Source organism: Lutra lutra, chromosome 4, assembly GCF_902655055.1.
Source record: "Lutra lutra chromosome 4, mLutLut1.2, whole genome shotgun sequence".
Classification (NCBI taxonomy): Eukaryota; Metazoa; Chordata; class Mammalia; order Carnivora; family Mustelidae; genus Lutra; species Lutra lutra.
Genome location: NC_062281.1, coordinates 117,821,512 through 117,836,366, shown reverse-complemented (window position 1 = coordinate 117,836,366; position 14,855 = coordinate 117,821,512). Strand labels below are relative to the sequence as shown.

Below are 14,855 nucleotides of genomic sequence, written 5' to 3'. Positions count from 1 at the left end.
TCGGAGTTCACGGTCTCTCATGGTTCGTCTCCCCCTCCATTTCTCACTTTCTTTTCGGGCTTACACAACATGTTCTTCATGAAAACAATAGCAAATTAACAGAATAGAATAGTCATCATATTTTTAAGATGTTATAATTAAATGATATATTGGACTTTGCTAAGAGCAGGACAATTGCTTTCAAGACTTCTGTGAAATACTCTATATCTAATCAAAATTAATAGGTGTATTTGAAATAAACTATCAAAAAGTGTCCTACATTACCATCTTTAGGTCTTTATTTCTTGCACTTTTTTGTTGAGTTTGAACTGACATACAGCATTTTATTACTTTCAGCAATACAACATAATGATCAGATAATTGTATATATTATGAAATAATCACCACAATATCTAGTCAACACCCATCACCACACATAGTTACAGAATTTTATTCCTTGTGATGAGAACTTTTAAGATTTACTCTCAGCCACTTTCAAATATGCAACACATGATTAACTATAGTCAGCATGCTGTAAGCCATGATTTATTTGTTTTATCAGTGGAAGTTTTGACTCCCTTTACCCATTTTGCCTACTCCTCACCCCCTGTCTCTGACAACCATCCATCTGTTTTTTGTATCTATGAGCTCTTGTTTTTTGTTTTGTTTTGTCATTTTTTAGATTCCACATATAAGCGAGATTGTATACTATTTGTCTTTCTCTGTCTGACTTACTTCACCTAGCACGATGCCCTCAAGGTCCATTCATGTTGTTGCAAACGGCAAGAATTTATTCTTTTTTTCTTTTAAAGATTTTATTTATTTATTTGACAGAGAGAGATCACAAGTAGGCAGAGAGGCAGGTGAGCCCGATGCGGGACTCGATCCCAGGACCCTGAGATCATGACCTGAGCTGAAGGCAAAGGCTTAACCCACTGAGCCACCCAGGTGCCCCAAATTTATTCTTTTTTATGTCTGAATAGTATTCTGTTAACACACACACACACACACACACACACACATCAGTTTCTTTATCCATTCATCCATCAATGGACACTCAAGTTGTTTTCATATCTTGACTATTATAAATCATGCTGCAGTGAACATGGGGGTGCCTATATCTTTTTGAGTTACTGTTTTCATTTCCTTCTGATAAAAACCCAGAGGTGGGATTCCTAGATTATATGGTAGTTCTATTTTTAATTTTTGAGGAAACTCTCTGTCTTTTTCATAGGGGCTGAATCAATTTATATTCCTACCAACTGTGCACAAGCGTTCCCTTTTCTCCACATTCTCACCAACACTTGTTATTTCTTTTTTTTTAAAATTTTTCAGTATTAAATGTATATTATGTACTTTTAAAAATTTATTTTTATTTTTTTTTATTTTCAGCATAATAGTATTCCTTGTTTTTGCACCACACCCAGTGCTCCATGCAATCCATGCCCTCTCTAATACCCACCACCTGGTTCCCCCAACCTCCCAACCCCCGCCCCTTCAAACCCCTCAGATTGTTTTTCAGAGTCCATAGTCTCTCATGGTTCACCTCCCCTTCCAATTTCCCTCAACTCCCTTCTCCTCTCCATCTCCCCTTGTCCTCCATGCTATTCGTTATGCTGCACAAATAAGTGAAACCATATGATAATTGACTCTCCCTGCTTGACTTATTTCACTCAGCATAATCTCTTCCAGTCCCGTCCATGTTGCTACAAAAGTTGGGTATTCATCCTTTCTGATGGAGGCATAATACTCCATAGTGTATATGGACCACATCTTCCTTATCCATTCGTCCGTTGAAGGGCATCTTGGTTCTTTCCACAGTTTGGCGACCGTGGCCATTGCTGCTATAAACATTGGGGTACAGATGGCCCTTCTTTTCACTACATCTGTATCTTTGGGGTAAATACCCAGTAGTGCAATGGCAGGGTCATAGGGAAGCTCTTTTTTTAATTTCTTGAGGAATCTCCACACTGTTCTCCAAAGAGGCTGCACCAACTTGCATTCCCACCAACAGTGTAAGAGGGTTCCCCTTTCTCCACATCCCCTCCAACACATGTTGTTTCCTGTCTTGCTAATTTTGGCCATTCTAACTGGTGTAAGGTGAAATGGATGCATTCCTGGAAAGCTATAAACTCCCAAAATTGAACCAGGAAGAAATCGACAACTTAAATAGACTGATATCTAGTAATGAGATTGAAGCAGTGATCAAAAACCTCCCAAAAAACAAGAGCCCAGGACCTGATGGATTCCCTGGGGAATTCTACCAAACTTTCAAAGAACAAATAACACCTATTCTCCTGAAGCTGTTTCAAAAAATTGAAGCAGAAGGAAAACTTCCAGACTCTTTCTATGAAGCCAGCATTACCTTGATCCCCAAACCAGGCAAAGACCCTACCAAAAAGGAGAATTTCAGACCAAGATCACTGATGAATATGGATGCTAAGATTCTCAACAAGATCCTAGCAAACAGGATCCAAAGCACATTAAAAAGATTATCCACCATGACCAGGTGGGATTCATTCCTGGGCTACAAGGATGGTTCAACATTCACAAATCAATCAATGTGATAGAACAAATTAATAAGAGAAGAGAGAAGAACCACATGGTCCTCTCAATTGATGCAGAAAAAGCATTTGACAAAATCCAGCATCCATTCCTGATTAAAACGCTTCAAAGTATAGGGATAGAGGGAACATTCCTGAACTTCATCAAATCTATCTATGAAAAACCCACAGCAAATATCATCCTCAATGGAAAAAAGCTTGCAGCCTTCCCGTTGAGATCAGGAACACGGCAAGGATGCCCACTCTCACCACTGTTGTTCAACATAGTATTAGAAGTCCTAGCAACAGCAATCAGACAACAAAGAGAAATAAAAGGTATCCAAATTGGCAGTGAAGAAGTCAAACTCTCTCTCTTCGCAGGTGACGTGATTCTTTATATGGAAAACCCAAAATACTCCACCCCCAAACTACTAGAACTCATACAGCAATTCAGTAACGTGGCAGGATACAAAGTCAATGTACAGAAATCAGTGGCTTTCTTATACACTAACAATGAAAATACAGAAAGGGAAATTAGAGAATCGATTCAATTTACTATAGCACCAAGAACCATAAGATACCTGGGAATAAACCTAACCAAAGAGGTAAAGGATCTGTACTCGAGGAACTACAGAACACTCATGAAAGAAATTGAAGAAGACACAAAAAGATGGAAGACCATTCCATGCTCTTGGATCAGAAGAATAAACATTGTTAAAATGTCTATACTGTCTAGAGCAATCTATACTTTTAATGCCATTCCGATCAAAATTCCACCGGTATTTTTCAAAGAGCTGGATCAAATAATCCTAAAATTTGTATGGAACCAGAAGAGACCCCGAATCGCTAAGGAAATGCTGAAAAACAAAAATAAAACTGGGGGCATCATGTTACCTGATTTCAAGCTTTACTACAAAGCTGTGATCACCAAGACAGCATGGTACTGGCATAAAAACAGACACATAGACCAGTGGAACAGAGTAGAGAGCCCAGATATGGACCCTCAACTCTATGGTCAAATAATCTTCGACAAAACAGGAAAAAATATCCAGTGGAAAAAAGACAGTCTCTTCAATAAATGGTGCTGGGAAAACTGGACAGCTATATGTAGAAGAATGAAACTCGACCATTCTCTTACACTGTACACAAAAATAAACTCAAAATGGATAAAAGACCTCAACATGAGACAGGAATCCATCAGAATCCTAGAGGAGAATATAGGCAGTAACCTCTTCGATATTAGCCACAGCAACTTCTTTCAAGATAGTCTCCAAAGGCAAAGGAAACAAAAGCAAAAATGAACTTTTGGGACTTCATCAAAATCAAAAGCTTCTGCACAGCAAAGAAAACAATCAACAAAACAAAGAGGCATCCCACGGAATGGGAGAAGATATTTGCAAATGACAGTACAGACAAAAGGTTGATATCCAGGATCTATAAAGAACTCCTGAAACTCAACACACACAAAACAGACAATCATATCAAAAAATGGGCAGAAGATAAGAACAGACACTTCTCCAATGAAGACATACAAATGGCTATCAGACACATGACAAAATGTTCATCATCACTAGCCATCAGGGAGATTCAAATTAAAACCACATTGAGATACCACCTTACACCAGTTAGAATGGCCAAAATTAGCAAGACAGGAAACAACATGTGTTGGAGGGGATGTGGAGAAAGGGGAACCCTCTTACACTGTTGGTGGGAATGCAAGTTGGTGCAGCCTCTTTGGAGAACAGTGTGGAGATTCCTCAAGAAATTAAAAAAAGAGCTTCCCTATGACCCTGCCATTGCACTACTGGGTATTTACCCCAAAGATACAGATGTAGTGAAAAGAAGGGCCATCTGTACCCCAATGTTTATAGCAGCAATGGCCACGGTCGCCAAACTGTGGAAAGAACCAAGATGCCCTTCAACGGACGAATGGATAAGGAAGATGTGGTCCATATACACTATGGAGTATTATGCCTCCATCAGAAAGGATGAATACCCAACTTTTGTAGCAACATGGACGGGACTGGAAGAGATTATGCTGAGTGAAATAAGTCAAGCAGGGAGAGTCAATTATCATATGGTTTCACTTATTTGTGCAGCATAACAAATAGCATGGAGGACATGGGGAGTTAGGAGAAGGGAGTTGGGGGAAATTGGAAGGGGAGGTGAACCATGAGAGACTATGGACTCTGAAAAACAATCTGAAGGGTTTGAAGAGGTGGGGGGTTGGGAGGTTGGGGGAACCAGGTGGTGGGTATTAGAGAGGGCACGGACTGCATGGAGCACTGGGTGTGGTACAAAAACAATGTATACTGTTATGCTGAAAATAAATTAAAAAATGATTATATTAAAAAAAAAAAAGATATAGAACAGGAGTGCCTGGGTGGCTCAGTGGGTTAAAGCCCCTGCCTTCAGCTCAAGTCATGATCCCAGGGTCCTGGGATTGAGACCCGCATCGAGCTCTCTGATCAGCCTGCGTCCTCCTCTCTCTCTGCCTGCCTCTCTGCCTACTTGTGATCTCTGTCTGTCAAATAAATAAATAAAATCTTCAAAAAAAAAAAAAAGATATAGAACATTTCCATCTTCCCAAAGTTTCCTCATGTCTCTTTGTAACTGGCTGTCTTCTTCCATCCCATGTCTACCACTGATTCTGACCCTACTATTTTATCTTTTCCAAAATGGAATCATAATGATTTTTAAAATAATGTTTTTATGATTCATTCATGTAACATTCATGAGTAGTCTTTCCTTTTATTGCTAAGTAGTATTAGATTCTATGACACTATTTGTTTATCTCTTTATATCTTTCAGTGCTAGCTGCATTTTGAGGTATTATACCCAGAAATATGGTTTCCTGCAAGACATTTTCAGTTTACCAAGTAAACATTTATTGAGCCTCTATGCCTGTGGATTCTAAGGTGAATATGGGGCAGTTTTATTTAGAAGGGAAAATAACAGGCAGGTGAAAGAACAGGACTTGAGCTTTTTATTGTTTTTATAAAGGCCCTATGAGAGGGCAAGTTTTGTCAGACTGTGAAAACACTTTGAAACGTAAGTACATAAGTACATACAGTATTTAATTATGGAATCATTTCAGCAAATCTATTTGTTAATTCTCTTTGTTGTATGTGTTGGATTTTATTGATTGCAATGTTCCAATTAAAATCTTACAATGGGATAATACAGTAATTAAGATCATATGCTTTAGATTCACAGTAACATGGATTCAGTTACTGTGTTTGTTGCTTTTTCAGTATTGTAGACATTTGTTGTTTTGTCTTTCCAGAACAGCAACCCCCTATTCTAGAAAATGCTCCCTCAAACTGTGATTCTCATGGAAGCTGCTATCTCTTACGCAACGACTCCTTGAGTACTGAATCCTCTTGGTTTCCTATCTTGGCTCTTCTTTTCTCACCACATTTTCATTTGGACACCAGATCCCTCATTGTCTGTTTTGTGACTGATTCAAAAATAACACATCTAGGTTTTTTTTGTTTTTGTTTTTGTTTTCGCTTTTTTAATGCTAGGAACTTTGCTAATCCTTTTGATGCATTATCTCATTTAATTGTGACAACCACAATGAGTCACGATGCAGTGACTGTTATTATCCCTATTTTTCACATGAGGAAACAGATGTTTAAAGATGTTTATAAAAGTCACAGGGCTAGTAGGAGGTGGGACCAGCTCCCTTCAAAGCCCTTGCTGTTAGTCACAAAATGTGGTCTCAGAAGCCAAAACCTAACTCCTCACCCAGGACATGTCCCGTGGGGTCTCTGGTCTCCTGCACTATGGGTGGGTGGAGTATTCAATTTCTCATTTCACCTCCACTATACTTAAGCTATACTGGCATCATGGATTCCGTGAGTCTTGTTAAATACTGGGTAGTTTTCACTACTATTTTTAGATCCTTCAACATTTACCAGAGTGCCTCAGCCTTGTTACCATAGCCTTTGAGGGCCTTCAATATGTCATTTATCTCTTTCAAAATACACACAATCACTCTAATCTTACCTGTCTGTGATTTGCGGGTTTCTTAGTTTCCACTGTTGTAGATGTTTTCTCCAGGTGCTTAATGCTTTGGTACTTCTCCTTGGAACTGCAATATTTTTTTCAATGAAACTGGGTTAATTTTTTTTCATTTTGTTTAGTCTTTTGGATGCTTTTCTTTTTGTACAAAGCTTAAGTTTGTTGGGACAGATCTGCTGAACTATTTTATCTCGCCTATTACACTACAATGGACTAAATGGTTTTTTTTTTTTAAGATTTTATTTATTTGACAGACAGAGATCACAAGTAGGCAGAGAGGCAGGCAGAGAGAGAGGAGGACGCAGGCTCCCCGCCGAGCAGAGAGCCCGACGTGGGGCTCCATCCCAGGACCCCAGGATCATGCCCCGAGTGGAAGGCAGAGGCTTTAATCCACTGAGCTACCTAGGTGCCCCTGGACTAAATGGTTTTATCCTCCAAATTCATGTGTTGAAATCTTAATCCCTAAGGTGATGTTATTAGAAGGTGGGGGCTTTGTGAGGTGATTAGCCCTCATGAATGGGGTAAGTGCTCCTCTAAGAAAGACCCCTTGCTTCTTCTGCCATGTAAAGTTACAGTGAAAAGATGGCCATCTATGGCAAGTGGGCCTTCACTGACTGAATCTGCCAGCACCTTGATCCTGGGCTTCCAGAATGGTGAGAAACAAACTTTTATTGTTGATAAACTACTCAATTTATGGTATTTTGTTATAGCTGCCCAAATGGACAAAGACATAGACCATGAGCAGTGTCATTCAAACTCTAGGACACAACTCACTAGCGAGCTATGAAATCAATTAGTGGGTTGTTACCAGTATTTTTAAAACAGAAAATAGAACTGAAAATATCAGGGTGTATTATACATAATAAGGATTAAAACAATTTTGTACAACATTTGTGTCAATTGTGTGTGTGTGTATTACAATGTAAGATATATTTCTAACTGTGAGTGATGGTCAAGAGTTTGAAGATGGCTCTTTTAAAGTCTTCCCCTTTGGAATGTCCTGATTTATCCTATAGGAAGTTCATTTTTTCCTTCTTCTTTCTATAGCTCAACTAAACCACAAATAATGGCATTTACTACATTTCACAATTGTGACAATTATCTAAAGAATTGAAGCAGGGCACCTTGGTGGCCCAGTCAGTTAAGCATCCAATTCTTGTTTTCGGCTCAGGTCATGATCTCAGGGTCCTGAGATCAAGCCCCACATCAGGCTCCATGCTCAGTGTGGAGTCTGCTTGTTCCTCTCCCTCTGTTCCTTTCTTTCTCTTTCTCTCTCAAATAAATAAACAAACAAAATCTAAAAAAAAAACACAAAACTGAAGCATAGCCTATAACTATCCTAGATCTATGTCAATTTATGATGTTAAAAAAAGCATTCCATCTTAGATGGAAGATTATTGACCAGCTTCTATAAAATGCTTAGAACATTTCTTATCCCAAAAGATAGTGCATTTAATTTGTGCCTTGTCCTTAGAGATTTCCCCAATACCAATTCCATATTCCTGGGAGAGGGAATCTAATGGGCTCAGCTTAGGGCAGGTGTTAATCTGGGTCCAATCAGTAATGGCAGAGGTCAAAGTTAAGAGGTCACATGATCTAGTGCCAGTAAGCAGGAGCTGTGGGTGGAGTAGGCATTTAAAATCCTGTCTCCTAAAGTTTGGTCTGAATACCTCTTTTATCAGTGTTTGTTGGAAATACTCTAATGAAGTGTCAAAATTTGGTCACTGGCACATGTTTTAGGACCATTTCAATAAGGAAACTTAAAGGGCTAAAAAGAATCGTTCTACACTTGACTTGACTCTCTATAAAGAGCATGAGTTATTCGGGGGCTAATACAAACTCTTTCAGTCCCATCTAGTCCCACAGCGGGAGGTCTGAGCATCTTTAAATAAAAGGGCTAGAGTCTGAGCAGAAGACTCACTGGGAGCTAACTCTGGAGCTCTGATGTCTTACCTTATCTGAGGCCTGACCTCTGCCCATCAACCACATAAACCAAGGTTCATCTCAACTTCCCAATGATTATGTCTTAAATCCTTTAAAAAAGATGTTTCAGCCTTAGCATTCCCAAGTGACCAAACTCTTAACCATTTTGTCTCATATGGTTTGTTTGTTTTGGTTTGGTTTGGTTTTTTGAGTGCTTACCATATTTTGTTTTGAGTACCAGGCACTGAGATAGTTACTAAGGATACACTGGAGGATGAAATAGACATAGCCTCTTTCCTGATAAAAGCTTCCTCTCTTCATTTATGACAAGGACTGTCATTTATGTCCTACTGGTTTTATTCTCTTCCTCAATCCTCACTTATGGGACTTCTTGTTGAAATTTTTGCAGGCCTCGTCCTTAACCATTTTGTGATGCCTTGGTCAAGGGTGAAAGGAAGACTTACTCTGTGTCTGCCCTGGAGAAAGGCACATCTTTCCTGTTAATCAGAAAACCAAAAGCTTGAGAGCAGCTGAGACAAATATCAAGCTTTTTTTTTTGTTTTCTGTAGGAGACCACAAGATTGACCTATGTAATATTATCTACAGAATCCTCTTCCTGAAGCCATTAATTATCTCACCAAATCCTTAATCTTCTTAGCAAGGGTCTAATAAGACAAATACTGGGGTCCAACAATAATGGCTAGGATAATGCTGTCACTAGCTCTGGAAGTCGTGACTACACAAATGTTTTAGTAAATGTTAAAAATGCTCACTCAAGGAGGTGTGCCCTGAGTTAATTCTTAGTATCAATGACTAAATCACATGTGTGAGAGGGAGATTTTTAATTAATTAGAACAGATTCAGGGTTATTCGGGGTAAACACACCATTCAATATAAAGTATTTGTGAACATCTTTTTTTTTTTTTTAAGATTTTATTTATTCATTTGACAGAGAGAGATCACAAGTAGGCAGAGAGGCAGGCAGAGAGAGAGGGAAGCAGGCTCCCCACTGAGCAGAGAGCCCGATGCGGGGCTCGATCCCAGGACCCTGAGATCATGACCTGAGCTGAAGGCAGCGGCTCAACCCGCTGAGCCACCCAGGCGCCCCATCTTTTCTTTTTTTTTTTTAATAAAGATTTTATTTATTTATTTGACAGAGACCACAAGTAGACAGAGAGGCAGGCAGAGAGAGATAGACAGAGGAGGCAGCAGGCTCCCCGCCGAGCAGAGAGCCCTATGTGGGCCTCGATCCCAGGACCCTGGGATCATGACCTGAGCTGAAGGCAGAGGCCCAGGTGCCCCTGTGAACATCTTTTAAATACATGCCGGGAATTCTGCTAGGCACTGAGAACACAGCCAGACAATTGAGAATGCTTGTCTGTGTTCACCATATCTAATTCCTCTCCTCCCATTTTCTTTTAAACCTACTCTAGGGGGCGCCTGGGTGTCTCAGTGGGTTAAAGCCTCTGCCTTCGGCTCAGGTCATGATCCCAGGGTCCTGGGATCAAGCCCCATATCGGGCTCTCTGCTCAGCAGGGAGCCTGCTTCCTCCTTTCTCTCTCTCTGCCTGCCTCTCTGCCTACTTGTGATCTCTGTCTGTCAAATAAATAAATAAAATCTTTTAAACCTACTCTAGGAAGGTATTTCACCTCCACTACCCCTTTGACACCATTTTTTCCAGGTTACCAGTTACTGACCTTTCCACTGTCAAATCCAATAGCCAGTCCTTGGTCCTTCTCAACCTCACGTAGCAACATTTCGGAGCTGCTCACTCCCTCTTCCTTGAGAGGTTCTCTTCACTTGGCTTCAGAGATATTACACCCTCTTGGTTTTCTTCCCTGCACAGAGCAGGGCTGTCCCCCAACTCCTGTAAGGCCGCTGTGCCTGGTCGAACAGGTTCAAGCAAACCATGTGACTGACATGCTGAACAAGCTTAAAAGGGTATTATGGAACCATCTGTCTTTATGCTTATGGTACTTTATCAAAGTCTGATTTATAAACAGAAAAATATACAAACCTGATTTTGACAGGTGAATGTACCAGTGTCACTAACACTCAGATCAAGATATATCACACCAGAAAGTTCCCTGGTGCCCCTTCCCACTCACTCCAACCCAAAGGCAACCAATTTTCTACTTTCTGTCATCAATCAAAGATTAGATTTGTCTATTCTCAAATTTCATATAAAGGGACTAATACAGTATGTTACTGTCATGGGCTTCTTTCACTCTCATGGTTTTTAGACTGATTCATATATAAGGAGTCTGTTCTTTCTTACTGACAGGTAGTGGTACACTATATGAATATATCATAGTTGTTTGTTCATTCTGTTGATGGGAAGCAGGTTGTTTCTTCATGTGGACTACTGTGAATAACGCTATGATAAAAAAAAGTCACTAATAACATTTGCCTTTTTGCTGAAATATTCATTCCTCCTGGGGTATGTAATTGGAATGGAATTGCTGGGTAATAAGGTAGGTGTATAACTTTATAGAAAACTGCCAATTTTCCAGAGCTGTTAAACCACCACCATTGTGGGGCATTCTTGCCAATACATATGAATGGAGCAAGGCCAGGCCTCCCTCTGCTTTACCATCTGTCCCCTCAGTCCCCTAGATCCCACTGTGAACTCCTGAACTGAAAGGCTGGACAACTTTAAAAGGGAAGGTTGGAGTCAGTCTTTTCAATATGAGTCATTCTCGTGGGTGTATAGTGGTATCTCGTTGCGGTTTCAATTTTAATTTTTCTGATGACAAATGATGTGGAGCAAGCACATTTTCATAAATTTATTGGCCATTTGAATATCTTCTTTATGAAATAATGGTTTAAGTTTTTTGCCTATAATTGTAGTTTTGTTTGACTTATTATTGTTGACTTGCAGGACTCTATGAATCCTTCATCAGGTATACATACTATGAATATTTTCTTCCTATTTGTAGTCTGCCTTTTTATTTTCTCAGTGAATATTTTGATGAGTTGAAATTTTTAATTTTGATAATTATTTTTATGTCCTGTAAAAGAAAACTGCCTATGCCGAGGCAGTGAAGTTTTTCCTCTATGTTTTTTCTCTTTGAACATTCAGTTTCAGTTTTCATATTCAGCTTTACAATATTGGCTCAAAAGGCCACCGTCAGTCACTCAGATTACTCTAGTTGTCTTAACTCTTCTTGCTTCTATCCTTGCCCTCCCTGATGCCCCTTCCCAAGGCAGCAGCCATAGTGACCCTTTAAAAACATCATTCAGGGACAAGTAGGTGGCTCAGTCCATTAATCTTCTGCCTTCCACTCAGGTCATGATCCCAGGGTCCTGGGATCCAGCCCCACATTGGGCTCCCTCCTCGGCAGGGAGTCTGCTTCTCCCTCTGCCCCTCCCCCCTTCTCATGAGCTCTCTCTCACAAATAAATAAATTAAAATCTTTTTTAAAAAGGAATAATAAAAGCTTGTTTTTTTTAAAAAAAATATTATTAAAAAACCAAAACATCATTCAGATCATGTCATTCCTGTAATCAAATCTGGTGGCTCCCCATTTCATTCACAGTAAAACCCAAACTCCTCCCAGTGGCCCACCAGATCCCACGAGTATCTTCACTGCTTCTATGCTGGCTCATTCTGATTCAGTCACACTGGCCCCCTTGCCTTTCACAGAATGTGAACACACCAGAGAAATCCATGCCTTAGCACTTGTGTTTCCTCTGACTCAAGTGCTCTTTGCAGATATAAAAGTGAAAAATTCCCTCATACCCTTCAAGTCTTTGTTCAACTGTCTGCTTCTCAATGAGGCTGACATTGACCACTATGCTTCTTTGCACCTCCAGTTTTCCGAACTCTGCTCTGCTTGTCCATAGCACTTAGCACCTCATACATACGTACTGTTCTTGTTTATTTTGTTTATGTATTGTCTGTCTCCCTCTGCTACAGTATAAGCTCCCGGAGGGCAGTGAGTTGAGTCTGTTCTATTTACTAATGTTCACAAGCCCATAAAACATAACCTAGAATGTAGAAGACGATTAATAAATTTTGGCTTTATTTGTTTCACTCTTTATGAGTAAGCACTTCAAACATCAGAAAAGGAGAGAAGACAGTATAATCAATCACAACTATTAGTATTTTACTATAATTATTTGCTCTACATTTTTGCTAAGGCATTTCAAGTAAACTGTAGATATGATGGCTAATTCCTAATGCTTCAGTATACATCTCTAAATAAATAGGAAAAGATTTCTACATAATTCTAATGCCATTCTATACCTAATAAAATTAATGATAATTCTCTCTCTTTCTTACTTTCCGTATTTACTTAGAAGTCAAATCTACCTCCTCTTATTTGGTATCTCATTCCCATGTGTATTATTTCTGTTTAAGACTACTTCAATAATAATAATAGTTATTATTATTATTGTGATTTATTATATTAATACAGATATTTTATCGTATATCCATGCTGCTTGGAATTCTTTATTAACTAATTAAGTCCCAATTTGTCTTCTCGTCACCTTAGAAAGTAAGCACGTCTTGTGATATGCATATTATAGCCTAACCTTACACATCTCTCTTCCAAACATCCCCAGCTTTATCTTATTTTTTCTTCCTTTTCCCTTGTTAATCTGTTACATTATGGCCCCCAGTGAACCACATCTCCCAGTGTTCACACACATGGGTAGTCCCTTGCCCTTAAACTGGATTAAACCCGTGACTTGCTTCAACCAACATCACGTAGCAAAAGTGACACTGTGCCAGTTCTAGACCTCAACTTTAAGGAGACCCAGAAGCATCCATTTTGGCTATTGGGAGTCTTGAAGCACCATGTAATAAGTCTGGCTATCTTGCTGCAGAGACCACATGGAAAGAAGCCACACAGAGAGGCCATGTCGAAAGGAAAAAGCCCTGAAACTACATGGAAAGAGAGAAAGAAACCAGCTCAGCTGTCTCAGCTGAGCCTGGCATTGATTATGCAATCATGAGGAAATTAAGGAGTTAAATAATTAGGTAAAAAAGAAATAACAACATGGCCTCATCCTGGAACACCCTCGTCAAGACCTTCCTCTTGCTTTAGGTAGTGTTTCTCAAAGTCTGGCCTGAACTCCACTTATATCAGAATGACGTGGGCTGTTTATTTGAAAGGGAAATTTTTGATCCAATTCCAGAATCTCTTGGGCAAGACAGGGGAATCAGCATCTTTAATAACACTTCCCCACTTTATCCACAGACACAATAAAGTCTAAGTGTCTGCTTAAAGGCTTTTTTCTGCCTGTTCTCCACACTGTTCTAAGCCTACCTTCTTTTTTGTTTTCCAGCAATCTACTGCTCTCCTCTTAGGAGTTTGATCCTGCTGGTTGCTCAAACGCTGGACTAGGATTCTAGAATGGTCTGCCTGGTTCCACAGAACCAGGTTCCGCCTGGTTCATTCACACTGCATCCACCTTGTCTTTAGGATCCCTCCTGATTTTGAGTTGCCTCTCATATTCCAGCTGAAGAAACATGGCTTTGAAGACCCAAGGTCCTTGGCTCTGCAGACTTGTTCTGATTCCCATCTTATTTCTCAGCCAGCCGCATCGACTCTCCTCATTCTTAAAAATTCATGATAAGAGTGTTTAAATATAGTTCAATACATAGTTATATATAGAAAAATATACAATGGCTTTGTCAATGAGAAGTTGACATTAGAGAATTCAGGGAGATCACTTGGTGGGGTGTAGTGAAGGCAAATGCCAAATTTGCAGTAGGTTGAAAAATGGGAGCTAGAGGTTAAAGAACATTTTTATCAAGATAGGAAAGACTAAGCATCTTCCATGTGGAGAAGGAACCAGTAAGGAAGAAAAAGTTAACAAAATGATGTGTGTGTTGAGAAGTGTGATCCAGAAGGATTATAAAATAAGGTCCGAGAGAAAGAGGGAAGGTATTACAGTTTTCTACTGCTACAAAACAAATTGTCCCAATTATTTTATATCTCATGATTTGCGGGTCAGGGATTCGGGCAGAGCTCAGCTGGGCAGTTTTTTTTGCCTCGCATAATATCATATGAGGTTATTTGCCAGATCTGTTGGTGGATGGGTTAGATTTAAAGGTCCAAGTGGCTTCATTCACATGTCCAATGCCCTAGAAGAGTGCCTAGAAGGCTGGACTTAGCTGAGAATGTCAACCACAAGGTACCGACAGGTGGCACTTCCCAGAGCAGTCTCAGGGTGATTGGCCTTCTTATATGATGGCTCAGGTTTCCAAAAAGAATATTCCAAATATCCTGGATAGAAGCTTCATGACTTCTTATGACCTAGTCTTTTTTTTTTTTTTTCTTTCTTTCTTTCTTTCTTTCTTTCTTTCTTTCTTTCTTTCTTTCTTTCTTTTTTTTTTTTTTGGATGCATTTATTTATTTGAGAGAGCAGGGTG

The 14,855-nt window shown here is 39.6% G+C and overlaps 1 long non-coding RNA gene across 1 annotated transcript in view; it reads right to left on the bottom strand.

Annotated features, from left to right (window-relative positions):
- Positions 1-6,214: 6,214 nt before the first annotated feature.
- The window catches only part of LOC125098501 (uncharacterized), a 30,572-nt gene continuing 21,931 nt past the window's right edge, over positions 6,215-14,855 (bottom strand). The window contains exon 3 of the long non-coding RNA XR_007126849.1: positions 6,215-6,618. This is a non-coding gene — a long non-coding RNA (uncharacterized LOC125098501). The remainder of the gene's footprint in view (positions 6,619-14,855) is intronic.